Genomic DNA, 16838 nt, shown 5'->3' with positions numbered 1-16838 from the left:
AGTAGGACTTATTTCATAAAGATTATCGTAAACACTTACAGTAATATCAAATCATTAAAAGATAATTCTTTATTTATATTTCCTCCAATAAACACAAATCTTAAAAAATAATGTTATACTCGAAATTTTGTATTTTTTGTTCGCCTTCAGTCATAAAATTATATTCATTAATTTGTTTATCTTATACTTTATGTTTAAGATTGCTTAAATCATTTAAGTGTGATGTTAAATTTTTTTATAAATAATCTGCAATAGCTTGTTCTATTTCCTTCTTTGTAAATAATTACTTAGAGTAGTTTTACTGACATAATTACGCAACTGCATTGAAACACTAGTACATGCAGGTTGCATAACATATTCTTTTTCTAAGTCCATTTGGTAACAGCATCATAACCATTCTGCCTTTAAAAACAGTATATTTATGTGCTTTAAAAAGGCACATAACCCTTTATGGAATTGTTTAACTGAACTTTCAGGTTTTGGATCAACTTTGCTTCTAATTCATCCATTATATTTTTAACATTATCTGACCATTAGTTGTGTGACCTTTAGGCTGCTCCTTGTTTCCAGTAATATCCATTTATTAAAGTCAAAATATCATTAAACTTATAATTCATCCATAAAATTTTAAAACAAACATACACAAATGATCTCATTTTACTTCTTCAAAATTCTGCATTCGTTGCCCACTATAGTCCAACTCACTTGAACCGAGATATTAAACCAGTTCTTTCGAAATATTTCCACCAAATAAATCAAATACATTTTTTAAAAATTATTCTTATAATCCCATATCCAGTGGGTACCAGGATGATCAGATGTACCTAAATTCACTATTTCAAATCCTAATTTTTTTTCATTAGCCAATTCATCAATCATAAAACACTGCAGAAATATTTAATTTTTAATTGTTTAACTAATTCTTAAATTTGTAAGGTGCCAGGGCATGGACACTTACACATTAGCTTACCAACTTTAGTATTAATAATAAAGTGACTGGCAAGTGCATCAGATCATGACTCTATTGAATTATGATAAATATGAGGCACTCTCGAGCAGTATTCCCTGCATGTCTGCATGATTAAGTCACTAACTTAAAGCGTTGGTGAAAAGTGTCGGAAGTTGAGAATTGTGGAGTATAAAGTTTGCAGCTGGCAGTAGCTCGCCGCGCCACCATGGGCGGCAGGTAGCGGTCACTGGAAACGCGGGACAATACGGCGCTTTTGGGATTAGCCCGGCATCCGGAGCCACCTGTGCTGGGCAACACATGGCGAAGACGGGAATTTCGTTTGCCTATGGGCGTTATGACCTACTCGATCATTGGGTAGATCTCAGAAATGCCGTTGCCGGGATTTCGGCGATGATAGAGCGTTCGACATTGGCCGAAACTGAGTATTCTTCCGCCGCGTTTTCGTATGCGTGTGAGACGGGAGAATTGTGGAGAGAGAGGACTTCGCCTTCAGCTATCGAGCGGGATGGACGTGGAGACGGCGTCTTGGCCATCGTCTTCGAGGGGAGATATACGGTCTGTATCGCAGCACTGCACCAAAGTGTGTTCCATGCAGTATCCATCAAGGCATGTGAAACTCTTGCTTAGAAGGATTAAAGCTTCTTGACGCTGGATGGCATTCCTAATTTCATCATTCTTGTTACATGTAGTTGATGCATAAGGTTTACACGAGAAGTATTACTGGCGTTTCATATGCTCGTCATACTCCACCTGGCTAGTTATATTCAACAACGTCATTGCAAGGTTTCATATCTACTGATTTATGAAACTCGTAGTTCAGACATGTTCTGTTCTGTTGTGAAGTGCCTTGTTGTGCGTTGTGCAGATAGCTTCTATACCTAATGCCTACTCTGTCTTCATTTACAATATGAGGACACTAAGAAGTTGCTGTGAGTCTTGGCTCACCTCCGCTGCTTTGCTTCCCAGCAAGATGGAGTATCTGTTTTCACAAAGAGGGTGGACTGGGTCCACTGCAGGTCCATGCCAAACGAAGATCACCACTGCTTCCAGGTCTCTGCACGTTCGAGATCACTAGTGGTTGTGCCTTAGGTGTAGTTGTACAATGATTTCCTCTCCACGAAAGTCGGTAAGTTGGTTATGCTGGTCCACAATATGCAGCTTCAGATAGTCCCATGTCTGAACTCTACTGGAAGGTAAGGTAGCGTAGATAAGTGCCTCCACTCTATTCCAACTGATAGGAAGAATCTGTAAATTGAAAAGCAAATCTATAGACGAGACGGAAAATTGATGCAATGGTACACTGGAGACAGACTAAACTGACAAAAAGTATATCCACTGACTGGTTGGATCTGTAAAATTTATTAGGGTTCTTCTTCAAAACCTGTCCGTCCGTGAATCCCAGTAGCCATCCTATTGAACCTTTCTGGTTAATATCAGTCACCATTATTTCAGATTTAAGTGTACTGATATTTGGACATAGCACAATCCCTTTTCCAAAACATTTTAAAACGTTGTCTGTGTCTTCAATATCGTAAGCACTAGGTTCTATTTCCACAATTCCTTTTCCACCATTAATTTCTGGATGTAGTTTATAGTTAGCCTCTGTGATATTCAGAATGCTACTTTAATTACGTCTCCAGTCCAGTCAGCATAATAATTCACTTCCCGTTACTTAAATCAATCAGTGGGAAGTAACTCACGCTTAATACTGACAATCGTTCTTTTCAAAGTCAGAGTGTATGACACTGCTTCTGAACATTAACTGATGAGTGGATGTTTAATGACCTCCTTATATACCCTTCTTCATAAACGCTAGAAGAACATGATGCACAGATGGCCAAACAGGTAAGTATTAAGGTGTTAGTAGTGATGAAAATTGTAGAACATGCGTCTTCTGTTGGTAAAGTATCGTTGTAACTCTTCTGGTGGCTGCAGGTCTCCAAATGAGTCGACATATTACATGTTATTTGTATTTTTCTGAACATGCGCCACCCAGTGGGATCCTAGTCGTTCAGCAATATCCAAATTCACAATTCTGCATCCCCTGGATTTCCACAGTCTTCCACATGAACATACCACAGAATCTTGGAATGCTGAATTTTTTCCTAACAAACTTGAAGAGAGGGAGCAGAGTGTGCGCTGATATGAAGCACTTGCCCGCGAAAGGCAAAGGTCCTGAGTTGGAGTCTCGGTCTGACACATAGTTTTGATCTGCCAAGAAGTTTCAAACTTGAACAGATCTGTAACTGTAAGTGGCCTATGTAGTAGAATAGCTAACAGGCTTTTTTTATTTATGAAGAGACCAAGTCCTTTTTTATGTGGTTTCAGGTATAGTAACTTTTCTGATGATTGCTGCTTCCATTATGTGGTTATGTCTTCTCGCTTTGTTGAGCTGCTTCTGGGCGTTCTGTATCCTGGAAATAGCCGCAACACCATCAGCCAGTGAATCCATCGCCGAGAGACCTGAGAGGGGTGCAATGAGAAATGGGATAATTCCGCCTGACGTCACTTATGCTTCACAGCACTTTTAGCTGCATACATCGCTTGCAAGATACACTTTTTTAAACGCCCCTGTCCTGGCTTCTTCTTCTTCTTCAACGTAGACTTCTTCTTCTTCAGTGCACAATCTGCAGCATTCATAATCCATTATACTTCATATGAACGTCCTTTCTCGGACATATTGCCTTGGCTTTATCACCTAAAATTCAATCTGTAGCATGACATCCTCGGAGATCTTTATGTTTTGCGTCTGCAGTGTTGTGTTCCAAACACGCCTCGTCAATCAGGTTGATCACCTGGTCACCTTATCAACACAAGCCAAGGGTTCTTGAAGCTTTGTACCAGGTCCACAGTTATTATACTCCAGAATGTACCATTCAACAAGAAGTTTGCCAAGAATGCCACCACCTCCTATAACGTGTCTTCTGTCATGCATGTTATGCTACTGTGCTGGCTGTGCTCTGTACACACATTACATAGCAAATCGTCAGTGTCTGTCTACGTGTTCTGTGTTGCATGAAAACCAAGCCATTTAATTAGTGATCTATCCCATCAACGTGTTATGGCATGCTCTATGACAAACACATGTGGTTCTGAGCTCTTCTACATCTTATCTATGTAAAAGCATCCTGAAATTTCTGTGCCACTGCTCTCCTTAAAGACTTAAATTCTGGGATATGTTCTCTACGCCGGCCAGGGTGGCTGAGAGCTTCTAGGTACTACAGTCTGGAACCGCACGACCGATATGGTCGCAGGTGCGAATCCTGCCTTAGGCATGGAAGTGTGTGATGTCCTTAGGTTAGTTAGGTTTAAGTAGTTCTAAGTTCTAGGGGACTGCTAACCTCCGAAGTTAAGTCCCGTAGTGCTCAGAGCCATTTGAACCATTTTTATGTTCTCTACACTTTGGAAACTGTGAACATCTTACTCGACCAGCTTGGGAGATATGACTTCTCAAATGTTGTCTTGTGTTTTGAGATAATACCAAATCTCCCAAATTCGATTTCTGTTTATGAGGATCCAGTATTTTAATATGATAGCATCCCATATCCATGAGTCCATTATCACAAACATCGATTGGTCTCATTTTTATTGTACAAAATTTGGTTCGATTATATTGTGAAATTATTTCTGGGAGGATATCCCTCCATTTGTATGATCTGCAAAGATTAAAATGCATCCACATTTGACCTTTTATTGGTCTATTCTGATCTTCCACAATACTTGCCTTTAAGTGGGTGAATGTTGAATAGTGATGTATTCCACACCGCTGTATCATGCTGCTGAAATACCTATTATAAAACTCTCTATCATGATTAGCTTGGAGATTTTTTCCTGTCTGCAACATCTCTCGTCATTTCTCTTTTAACAGGTAATGCCCAGGCAAATTTAGAGTATGTATCAATAACCATTAAAATATATTTGAATCCATTATTCGCAAGTGCATATTCCTGCATATCTACAAAATCAGCCTGCCATAAGTCATCAAAATCATAACAGCTATATGAGGTTATGTCTTGCGTGCTGGTTTGTGCAATTCTCGAACTACTGTTTCTCCGTACTTATTTGCTTACACCCTATTTTCTAAGCTTGGAGATGATTGAAACAACTGCATTCAAATGAGCAGTATTACTAGCAGTGGCTGATGCCCTGAGCAGTGGCATTTGATCTATTAACTCATTGGGATCGTCGTAGTGGGACCACAGGGCTCAATTGCTGACCCTTTTGTGCTGGATGTCAACACCATCACCAATGTCATATCGAGTTTCTAATATAGGTTTTATAATGGCTCTGTGTTTCACACTGCGCCAGTTTTTCACTTTCCTATGTACTCCCAACAAATGCGGTATTTTACCATACATCTCCAGATATTTGGATGAATAATTTACAGCTTTTGTGGGATTCAGGAAAGTAAGGTTCATTAGACCAGCTGTTCTTTGAAATTCCTTATCATCTAATTTTATTGCATTTTCTTTTAATCCTATGGGCTGTGTGCCCAACATGTATCGTTTTTCACCACTGACATCGAATGTGTTGTCTATCCTAGCATTGCTGTGACGATTAATGACAGTCATGTCACATAAAAGTCTTTGCAAACTAGGGAAAACAGACACCTCAGCCGTGGCGCAACGTGCTCCTCAGTCAGGTGACCACGTAGTGAAATTTTCAGAAACTGAAGTTATTATGACAAACTATTATCCATGGCTATATAGAGAAGCCATCGAAATATAGAAACATGGGGATAATTTTAACAGAAAAGAGGAAGCTATGAAACTCAGTGATATATGGACTGTGGCGCTACAGAATAGATGAGAAGTTTTCACCTTTGAAATACTATGATCGATAGTTATATTTTAACCTTGACTCGGTGTATCTCCGCTCTCACGTGAAATCCAGACCACGCCCACTTTCCACGGTATTTAGGCCATTCTTCGAAGTTCGACTCGTCAGTCAGCAAGACTCAGCACAACCAGGAGCACCTCCAAAGATGTCCAACGTAGCTATGGACGAAACGTTAGGGGTAGAAAAGTTGCATGGACTACAGATATACAACCCAGAAGAATTCTAGGCAGCTGAAACATCCGGTCGTGAAAGCCTTCATTGTATGAGCGGTCCAGAAAATGGAAACGGCGTTTCAGTTAACAAAAAACGTATACAACAAAAAGAGTCTCTTGTGGAACTGCAATTAAACCCAAAGCTTCTACACATCTGAAACACTAAACCTTCAACACAGGACACTGAAAGGGGAATTAGAAGTGAAAGAATGTAAACTAATTAGGTAAAGATAGTGTGCATTATTCAAAACCCGATGCAGAAATATATAAAAATATCTCCAAAATAACAGACACAATGCGCATGAGAAGAATTTACTTCATGGGGCATTTAGAAAAAATGGACTCAAACAGGTTAACGCACAAAATCCATACATTTTTAAAGAACAAAACTGGTACAAACAGATGGAAAAAGACCTGAGAGAATTAGGGTTTCCAAATCTACATGACAGAAATGAAATCAGAAAAATCACAAACACACGGGGTTTTGAGGAACTGACATACATGGTCTGCGCAACAAAACTAGCCCGTTCGTTGCATATGTAGGAATACTGGGCGAAAAGGAAGGCCAACAAATGTTGATTACGTGTGGTCCTAAGTGATCCATCCATGAAGAAGAAGAACATACATCGTTCTATTAACTGTTGTATTCAGCGTCTTTTACATTTATAATGATCCTCCCTATCTTCTTCTACCAGTGATGGTTGTCACAGTGCCCATTCTTTCTCATCTGGACCACTGATCATCAAGGTAAAGGGTGAGTGGCTTCACTTTTCCTTTGGGTGTAATAGAACTGGTAAATGAATGATGCCAGCAGAAATATATACCAGACGTTAGATTTTAGAGAAGGGATTAGGTAGGGCAACAAGCAGCAGACTGAGGATATGGAAGCTACTGAGCACCCCAGCTCTCCAAGGTCAATAGCATTACTACAAACAGGGGAGTGAAAATCAGCACAGTCCTAGGGACTGCACGACTGTAGTTAAGGTTTAAATATGAACACAGTGTTTGATTCATTTTTTCTGCTGGAGTATTTTGTCTGCTTTGACTGAATGTCATGTATGTTACACCATCTACACCTTGAAGTATCTTTTGCAGTAACTGGAACTTGGGCTGAAACAGCGTTTTTCAAAATACACATACATGCTCAAAATGGTCTCCATCTGGGTGGGTTAGCAGTGACATGAGAACATTGGTCTTGTTGCAGTTGGATGGACCTAAAAGGGGCGTTAAAAAAGTTTTGCAGTCATCTCTATTTTTTTTATTTTTTGCAGGAGGAGAATTAAATTATTTGTGAACATACTTGGAACATTTCGCTATAATTTGGTATACAAAAGTATTTTCTTTTATTTACGGGTGAGACATAATGGACCGTGAAGTAGATGTCAGGTTGCGACAACAGTCGGTGATGTAGTTCCTCTTCAAGACCAGCAATGATTCTGCCACATCGATTCACAGGAAGTTGCTCCCTGTTCACGGAGAGGACACAGTGGATCGCAACAGTATCCAGCGGTGGTTGCAGAGGTTTAAAGAAGGCGATTTCTCTCCACTGGACAATCCATGATGCGATAGACAGCAGTGAGTGATGAGAATAAGGAGACCATTGATGAAATCATCCAAAATTATAGACGTGTGACGACATGACAACTTGCTGAAATAACTCGTTTGTCATTGGATAGCGTGGTATCACTGGTACAGTCACTATGGTGCAGAAAAATCTGTGCACATGTGGTGCCTAGATTATCGACAAGAGAAATGAAAACAACGAGTAAGAATGTGTGTGAGGGTCTCATGAAGATCTTTAGTGACGAGAGGAAACAGTGTTTTGTCAGCGTCATTACCCAGGACGAAACATGGTTGTTTTTGTACGAACCTGAGAGCAAAACCCAATCCATGGAGTGGCGTCATGCGTGTTCCCCCTAGAAGAAGAAACCAAGTCTTTCACGAACAGCAGGCCGAAAAGGCGATGGCTTCCTTCTTCTGGGATCAGTGCAGTGTCATTTTCATTGATTTTTTTGGACCTGGCTCCACAATGAACTGGGACCGTTACTGTTTGTCCGCTGTAGTCACAGGTTCGAATCCTGCCTCGGGCATGGATGTGTGTGACGTCCTTAGGTTAGTTAGGTTTAAGTAGTTCTAAGTTCTAGGGGACTGATGACCTCAGATGTTAAGTCCCATAGTGCTCAGAGCCATTTGAACTGTTTGTCTTTGGACAAGCTGCGATATGCCATCAAGACCCATAGACCACAGCTTCAGGGTCAGCTCATCAGACTACACCATGATGGTGCCAAACCTCATACAGCCCTTATGAAGCAGGAGAAAATCAGGAAAATGGGTTGGAAAATTGTTCCTCATCCTCCCTACAGTCCAGATTTGGATCCATCTGATTTTTACCTCTTTGGTCGTCTGAAGGCCCACCTGCGCACTAAAACATTTGATAGTGAGAAAGACATTATTTCCTGTGTCAAGCAATGGTGTAAAAGTCAATCCCCAGAATTTTGCCAAAGTGCATTTACATCATGGAAAGAACGTTGGGTCAGATGCGTCACAGCTGATGTAGGCTACACGTAATAGGCTCAATTTATAGCTAAACGTTCCAAGTATGTTCACAAAAAATTTCATTCTCCTCTTGCAAAAAATAAAAAAATTAGAGATGACAGTGCAAAGTTTTTTGAACGCCCTTTGTACAATCACCACTCATATATTATTGGGTAGGAGTATCCCATTCTTCTTCTTCTGGTCTTCTTCCGCACCATCACAGAAACAGTCACTTACAAGAAATTCCTGAACATTTACTCACCCCACCATGATACTGACTACATCAGGTTTTGGTGCACAATGGGCTTTTATAGAAAATACAGTCATGTTCAGAAAAAACAGAACACCTTTAACGACTAGAGATAGGACGTTCATATACACAGGACATGTACATTAGTATATTCTGCAAAAATGATTAGCATTTGAACCATGTCGGCCCATGGGTTCAAGGTCAACATCAATATTGTGGGGCAACACCACCTGCCGGCAAAATGAACCTGTGGCTCTCGTTGTCGCTATAAACCGAAGGTAATGGACCGGTGTGCCTTGAGCAGATGTGTAGGGTGCTTTGCAGATGTATGCGCGAACCATACTGTCAAATCAGAGAGTTGAAAGAAGGCACCTTATTGGCATGATAGCATGTGATATATCTATCCAGGATATTGCTGCTTGGATGGAACGAAGTGTTTTGGCAGTGCTACGGGTGTGCCGAATGGTTCACAGGAAGCCGTAAAACACGACGAGATGGATCAGGTTGCACCACCCAGATCACCATCTGAGAGGATCGACACCTCACCCGAACGACATTACAGGACAGATCTGCATCCTCCTTGGCTCTGGTGCAACAGTGGAACAGTGTAACACAAAATACACTATCATGGGTGACAATCCATAGCCATTTATTGCGGCATAGGTTGCATGTTTCTCTGCCTACCTTTGATGAAAGTGCAGAAAACCGAGTGAGGTGGTGCAGTGGTTAGTACACTGGACTCATATGGACGACAGTTCAATCCTGCGTCCGGCCATCCTGATTTAGGTTTTCCCTGATTTCCCTAAATTGTTCCAGGCAAATGCTGGGATGGTTCCTTTGAAAGGGCATAGCCGATTTCCTTCCATGTCCTTCCCTAATCCGGTGAAATTGATGACTTCACTGTCTGGTCTCCTCCGCCAAAACAACAACGTGCAGAAACATGCTATGGTGTAGCAACGATGTCATTGAGGACAGGAACGGCATCCGATAATATTTTAGGACGAATCCAGGTTCTGTTAGTTTGAAATGATGGCCTCATTTTGGTTCATCTCAGCCAGGGATAGCAGCATCATAACCACATGACATATAGATCCAAGTCAAGGCCATATGGTGTGAGGTGCCACAAATCACAGTTGGTGCATATCCTGGGGACAGTGACCAGTGTGACCTACATGAATGACATCCTGTGAGCCGTAGCCATATCCTTTCTGCACAACACAACAGACGCCATTTTTCAGCAAGACAATGCATGACCACGCGTTGCTGCATGAACACATGCCATCTTGGTGTCATAGGATGTCAGTCTTTTGCCCTAGTCTGACAGATCACCAGACTTTTTGCCAATCGGAAACGTGGGGGATACGGTGAAACAACAGGTGCAGCACTGTGACTCAATGCCAACCACCTCCAATAAACTTTGTAACCATGTTAACGCAATATGCATGGCTACAGCACAGGACGCCATTTGCACCTAATATGGATCGATGTGATCGTGCATGGAACAGGTTATCCGGAACTATGGCAGACTCTGTACCTATTACATAACAGTACACATGCTGAACCAAGTGACAGAAAAGCTATTCATTTCTGCAGAATATACTAATGTACATGTGCTGTGAATATGATCATCATATCTTTAGTCATTCAAGTCGTTCTGTTCCTTTTTTTCCTAAACATGTGTGTGTGTGTGTGTGTGTGTGTGTGTGTGTGTGTGTGTGTGTGTGTGTGTGTGTGTCGTCAGCTGAGGTGCAGTAGTCACATGCTATACATAAAAGTTTAGTCCATCATTTTGTTTAACAGTGACTGAAGACGTTGACTGTGGTGAAGAGGTTATTCACAGAGCTTGGTGCTGATGAAGTATACCAGACACTGCATTGAAAATATTGATAGCAGTAACATTATAATGTAAGGTATGAACAAATTCAAACCATAGTTTCTGGTAATATATATTATTTTATTCAACAGCGATTCATTGGATGTACTACATTAAAAAAATCAAGTGGCTCTTTCTTTACCTTCAGGAGTATACAAAATAGCAAATAAAGCTTTCCTGTATGGACAGAATTCAGCATGTGTTATCGTCAAAGTGATTGATATTCCTTTAGCCTCTTCTTTTGGCATTATGTTGATATAGTGTTCTAAATCGTCTACATACATTCTATACGTAAGGAGACAGTTCACGTCTTTATACACAGTTTGAACTCACGGCAGCCCACAGTTCAGTCTTTCCAACACAACAAATAGCACCATTTGTAGGTCAAGCAAGTTCGTAAAAGTGGAATGTTGTAGATAAATGGATCAGTCTCCAGATCTCAGCATGAGTGCCACACTATGGTAGATAGATAGGGTCAGGCCAGCAGAGAAAATGTCTGGGCATGGATCAGGTGGAACATCCTCGGAGGTCGTCTGTTAACAGATTTAGGGTTCTGCGCAACACAGTTCATCCCATTCCAGCTCTGTAAATCACAGTTTGACATTTCTCAATGCATTTTCAATCTCTTACACAACACACCATTAACTGTCCCCTGCTGTGTCTATACCAATATTTCAGCGCTTTGATCTGCTAGCTGTTAAATTATGAGTGAAGTGAAATGCACAAGATCACTGGGAAGAATAGGCAGCTCATTACCCACTATGTCAACACTCTGTCCGCAGTAACACCACTATGTTCTGGGATGATGTGTATGTCAGAGACCAGTACTAACCTGCGCTGTGTAGTGTAGAACCCGCAGCTCAATGTTTCCAAGAGTTGGAGACTGGCTGGATATCTACATTACACAAATCGAAAAGCGAGATGGATAACGGTAACCTCTAGTCCCGATCAAACATGCTGGTCTGTGCTCTACAGGATCCCACAGTGCTGCTGCCACTGCTGGTCATGACAGGTAAGAGGTTGCTGCAGATCCCAATGAGCCAGTGGTTCAGACACACTGGAGGTTGCTGCCGGTCTGGAGATGCTGGAGGTCACTGAACAAATGAGAAGAAATAATAAGCATCCACAGACAAAGAGATGGAGTTGAACACAGACGTGGAGCTGAACCACATGTACTTACTTTTATGCATCTTCCGATAGATGGAGGTGGATGAAGACCTTAGCTGCTGTTCATACTTCATTGTTTTTCACTGATTGACGGCGACTGAGAGGGCATACATCTTATAATTCCCTTACATCATGACCATGTGACCAGATGCATCGTTTCTACTGGCTCCTGCGAATTTTCAGGTGAGTGAGAGGGTGAATCCTGCATTCTTATTGGTTCCTTACGGAAATGGTGGGGAAAAACCATTTCAAGCCCCCTCTATGGCATTTTTGTGAACTAGCTCAGTCAAGGCCAATACACCAAGGTGAACAACTCTGATTCACTCAGTCTGAGGTACTGCAATGGGATAAAGTTGACTCTTGCACTGAGGATTGACTGGCTGTTTCACAAAACACGAATAGTTCCAATGCAGGCAGTAGTCTGTATCAGTTGCGAAATGATTCACGATGCATTGCCATTATTTGCTGAAAAGTATTCACCCCAGTCTCATCCATTATCATCTTCTTCCATTTCTTGTGTAGTAGGCTATGCCTGAAGTCCTCAGCTGTAAGTTACAGGTTACACTTATTAAACTCCTCTCTCAAAATCTTGTCAGTTGAGTGCATTATAATACTACCATCTCAAGAGGACACTACATACTGAAGCATTGCAATAACATAGTTCCAAAACTGAGCTAAAATATCCATAAAAACTTATAGTATACCACATCTTTCTTTCATCATCACATGAGCACTCCATAGTGAGATTCTTCTTGTCTCACAGCTGTACATAGACTGGAATACTGCTGCCATCTGGTGGCTGCTCATGCAACTAGAACCTCAGTAGCAACCTAACCTCGGTGGCATACAGATACGCACTTTCATTGCTCCACGACACAGCTGGCAGACACTCGCGTGGTTGACGCAAAATAGCAACTATTGCACTTCATTCCATTCCTTGATTCTTACAGTTATTACATGATGGAAAGTGGGGGCGGGGGTGCAGACATGAGCTCTACCTAAGTGGTAGAGCCCTGCCTCCTGCAAACTGATTAAATAAACAATATGCAAAGTGAATTGAACAATATATTATTACATCAGTTGACATTGATTTGAATTTCCTATCGTGAGATCCTTCCTCTCCAGCAGCTAAGCAGAAATTGAGTCTTTTCCTGCCAATTTCCAGATGGGTGAGCAGAGAGGCCATATTTACATCACTGAGGAGGAAGGGGAGGATTGGGGCTTCCTCAGAGAGGTGGGGTGAAAGTGAGGGGTGGGTGTTTTTCAGAAGGAAGGACTATCCCCTGTGGGCCACAAATCAACCCCCAGGGGAGGTCATAAATCCTTTAGTGCAACAATATGTTAGGGGGAGGGGGAGTGGGTTGCTCCTGATGTATGCCTCCCCTGAATGTAAGCAACCCACACAACAAAACGGCCCAGAATCTACTTTGTCTCAATAAAGTTCCATTCTAATAAATTTCCTCAAGACAGAAAAGTCTTTGCCCACAAACTAGCATAGATGTAGAAGTCATCACTCGTGCAAAACTCAGCTTGCTTTTTCCTCAAGCGATATCCTGTGAACCATAGATGAAGGGCAACAGACAGATTCCTTGTTCCTAGATTTCCAAGAAAAATTTCACATGGTGCACCACTGCTGACTGTTAATGAAGGTCCAAGAATACAGATTGCGTTCCCAGATGGGTGAGTGCCTTGAAGACTTCTTAAGTAATCGAAATCCATATGTTGTCTTTGATGATGGGTGCTCATCAGAGACAAGTCATCGTCACCAGTAGCCCAGATAAGTGTGACAGAATCTCTCTTGTTCTCTCTGTATATAAATGGTTCAACAATAGAGTGAGCACAAATCTGTGACTGCTTGCTGATGACGCTACAATGTACAGGAAAGCATCGTTGTTGAGTAGCTATAGGACGACACAGAATTACTTAGACATAATTTCTATTTGGTGTGATGTGTGGCAGTTTACTCTTAATGTATAAAAATTTAAGTTGAGGTGAGTAGGAAAAACAATCTTGTAACTTTCGAGTACAGCATTAGTAGGGTGCTGCTTGACACAGTTACAGTGATTAAATCTGTAGGTGTAATGTTGCAAAGAAATATGAAATGTAATGAGTACTTAAGGAGGAGGGGGAGGATTGGAGCTTCCTCAGAGAGGCGTGGTGAGGGTGAGGGGTGGGTGTTTTTCAGAAGGAAGGACTATCCCCTGTGGGCCACAAATCAATCCCCAGGGGAGGTCATAAATCCTTTAGTGCAACAAAAGTAGTGGGGAAGACGAATGGTGGACTTCAGTTTATTGGGAGCATTTTAGGAAAGTGTAGCTCGTCTATAAAGGAGACCTCTTTTAAAACACTAGTGTGACTCATTATTGACTGCTGCTGGAGTGTTTGGGATACTACCAGGTCATATTAAAAGAAGACATTGAAGCAACTGAAAGATTTGCTTCTAGATTTGTTACTGGTAGGTTTTTTTAGCATGTGCATATTACGAAGATACTTGATGTACATAAATGGCAATCGCTGGAGGGAAGACGATGTTCATATCGCAAAACAATATTCAGGAAATTTATAGAAATGGCATTTGCAGATGGCTGCTGAATGATCCTCCATTTGCAAGTGGAACAGGAAAGGAAATGACTAGGGGTAGTACAATGTACCTTAAGATAGCTTGCACACTATGTATGTTGATGTATGTGCACTGAGAAGAAAACTGATTGTCGTCCTTGTGCAAAACTGTTATTCGGTAGTGGAATGTTTAAATAATGGTAAAGTATTCTATGGAGTGTAATGCCATACAGTTGTATTGATGAATGTAAATTAAGATTTTAGGTTTGACAGATTGTACATATCCGAATTATTTTACTTGTATTGACATGTTTCCCGTACAACCTGCCTGAATAGCCACAAGCAACGGAGTGCCACTTCCAGCATTTGGGCAGACATGCCAGATGCAGATCAAACCACCTGACAGATTAATGATTAGTGTCAGTGTGACAGCCAGCCGGGATGTGGTTTCTAGGTAGATTCCAATATGTGACTAGCTGAGTAGTGGGATAGTACACACAGCTCACCACATTTACACGAATTGCTAATGTTTGGAAAATGTTAGCACATTATGACGTGTGATAACAATAGATCAGATAGTTGTGGTGGCTATAGAAAAGGGGTTTTAGCTATCTTAACCATATGATAGTGCCACCTCAGTTTATTATGTGTCTTGCTAACTAGGAATGTCACCCTTTGCCAATAACATTCATAATCCAAGAAGAAGTAGTAAGTCGAGTCTCAAGTACATTAAATCAATTATATACATCTGCATGTGATGAGACAGTAAAATACTGATTATGATTTTCATTCTGAACATTTCTTTTTGATATTCATGTCTACCTTTTGAAGGCATACCTCCTTTTTCTACTGTATCAGAGCATCCGTCATACAATGCCAGAAAAAATTGGTATACCTTTTAGAGGTTTTTCATTCACTCAAGATTTATTGTTGGAACAGTCCATATGGACTACATGCAATAATTACATCTACAGATCAGTAGCACAAGCGGTTCTGAGGTATCAGGTATCGACCCATACGGAAACACCTGTATCAGTATGTGGTGTAGCCTCCATAGGCAGCAATGCAGGTACTGACTCTGGCATTCATCCGATCGTACGGACGGCGAATACTGTCCTCGAATACCTCATGCCATGCCCGCTTGACCTGTTCATGTACTTCTGTAAGAGTTCTTGCTTGATGAGTGGTAAGAGACACTTCTCGTCCTACCATTTTCCACATGCGCTCGGCTGAAGACAAGTCTGGACATCAGGCTGGCCAGGAAAGTTCCTGCACGTATTGCAGAGCACATTGAGAGTGTGTAGGTGAGCATTAACCTGTTGGAACAACACATCACCTTCCTGTTGCAAGAATGGCAAAAGAACAGGTCTAATAACATTCCGTACTTACCGAGTGCTGCTTAGCGTCCCCTCCAATAAAGCTAAATGTGAATGAGAGATGTAGGTTACAGCACCCCAGACCATAAGGCCTGGGGTGGAGCAAGTGTTCTTGGACTCGTGCACTTTATGAGACAGTGCACATTGTATGTGCAAACGAGCATCATATGCTTGCAGTCAGAATCCCCTTTCATTGCTAAAGACTATGGCATGCCATTCCATCTTCCAAGTGATCCTCTAATAGCACTAGATGACAATGCACATCAATGTTATGGCTTGAGAGGAAGATGGGCCACAGGTGCCCGTGCCCATAGACCCACTGCTAATAATAGGTTCGCAACAGTTGGTGCTGACAGGTCTGGGCTTACACACTTTCTTATCTGTGCTATGGTAGCTGTACAATATGCCCCAACTGCCCTTCCAAAATGACGATCCCAGCAGGCGTCTGTGTTGTGTGGACATCCAGTATATCATCTATAGATGTGAGACGCTTCAAATGACCACTGGTAACATCTTTGCACAACTGATGCAGAACTTCCAACTTGTGAGGTAATTCTCCAAAAGAACCACCTCGCCACTCGTAAGGCAACAATTTGACCCCTTCAAATTCGTTCTGTTGGCTTTAGGAAGCACGAGTGCACCTCAATGGCATGATGCTACTTGCTTCACATGTTTGCACCACACTGAGCCTTCTGGCTGTGAGCATTCCCTACTACAGGGTTCTCTGGATCTCTGGTAGCTATTCCACAATACTATCAGCCGGCAGACGATGTTGAAATTATTATCAGTATAGTTACTATCCCCCAGATGGCGTATGCTGTCATCGGATCAAAATCGACGTCGCTTTCCCAGATGTACTAAGCTTTTTCTGGCAGTGTATTATTAGCCATCTGTGTTTCCACATTCAGTTTAAAATGTGTACAAACTTTAATAATTTTATATTTGAATAACTTTACGAAAAATAACTCGCCAAGAGAAACTGAAAAGCGAGCAATCCCACTGGCAGGATTAATTATTTTTCCTATGAACAGAATTGTGAAATAAACTAGACGTATTG

The 16838-nt window shown here is 41.4% G+C and overlaps 1 long non-coding RNA gene across 1 annotated transcript in view; it reads right to left on the bottom strand.

Moving 5' to 3' along the window:
* Nucleotides 1-10807: 10807 nt before the first annotated feature.
* The window catches only part of LOC126195340 (uncharacterized), a 105774-nt gene continuing 99743 nt past the window's right edge, over nt 10808-16838 (bottom strand). The window contains exons 2-3 of the long non-coding RNA XR_007538582.1: nt 11860-12391; nt 10808-11773 (exon numbers count right to left, since the gene is read on the bottom strand). This is a non-coding gene — a long non-coding RNA (uncharacterized LOC126195340). The remainder of the gene's footprint in view (nt 11774-11859; nt 12392-16838) is intronic.

Source organism: Schistocerca nitens, chromosome 7, assembly GCF_023898315.1.
Source record: "Schistocerca nitens isolate TAMUIC-IGC-003100 chromosome 7, iqSchNite1.1, whole genome shotgun sequence".
Lineage (NCBI taxonomy): Eukaryota > Metazoa > Arthropoda > Insecta > Orthoptera > Acrididae > Schistocerca > Schistocerca nitens.
Note: the sequence above shows the minus strand (reverse complement) of the source record. Positions and strands in the feature narration are given on the sequence as shown.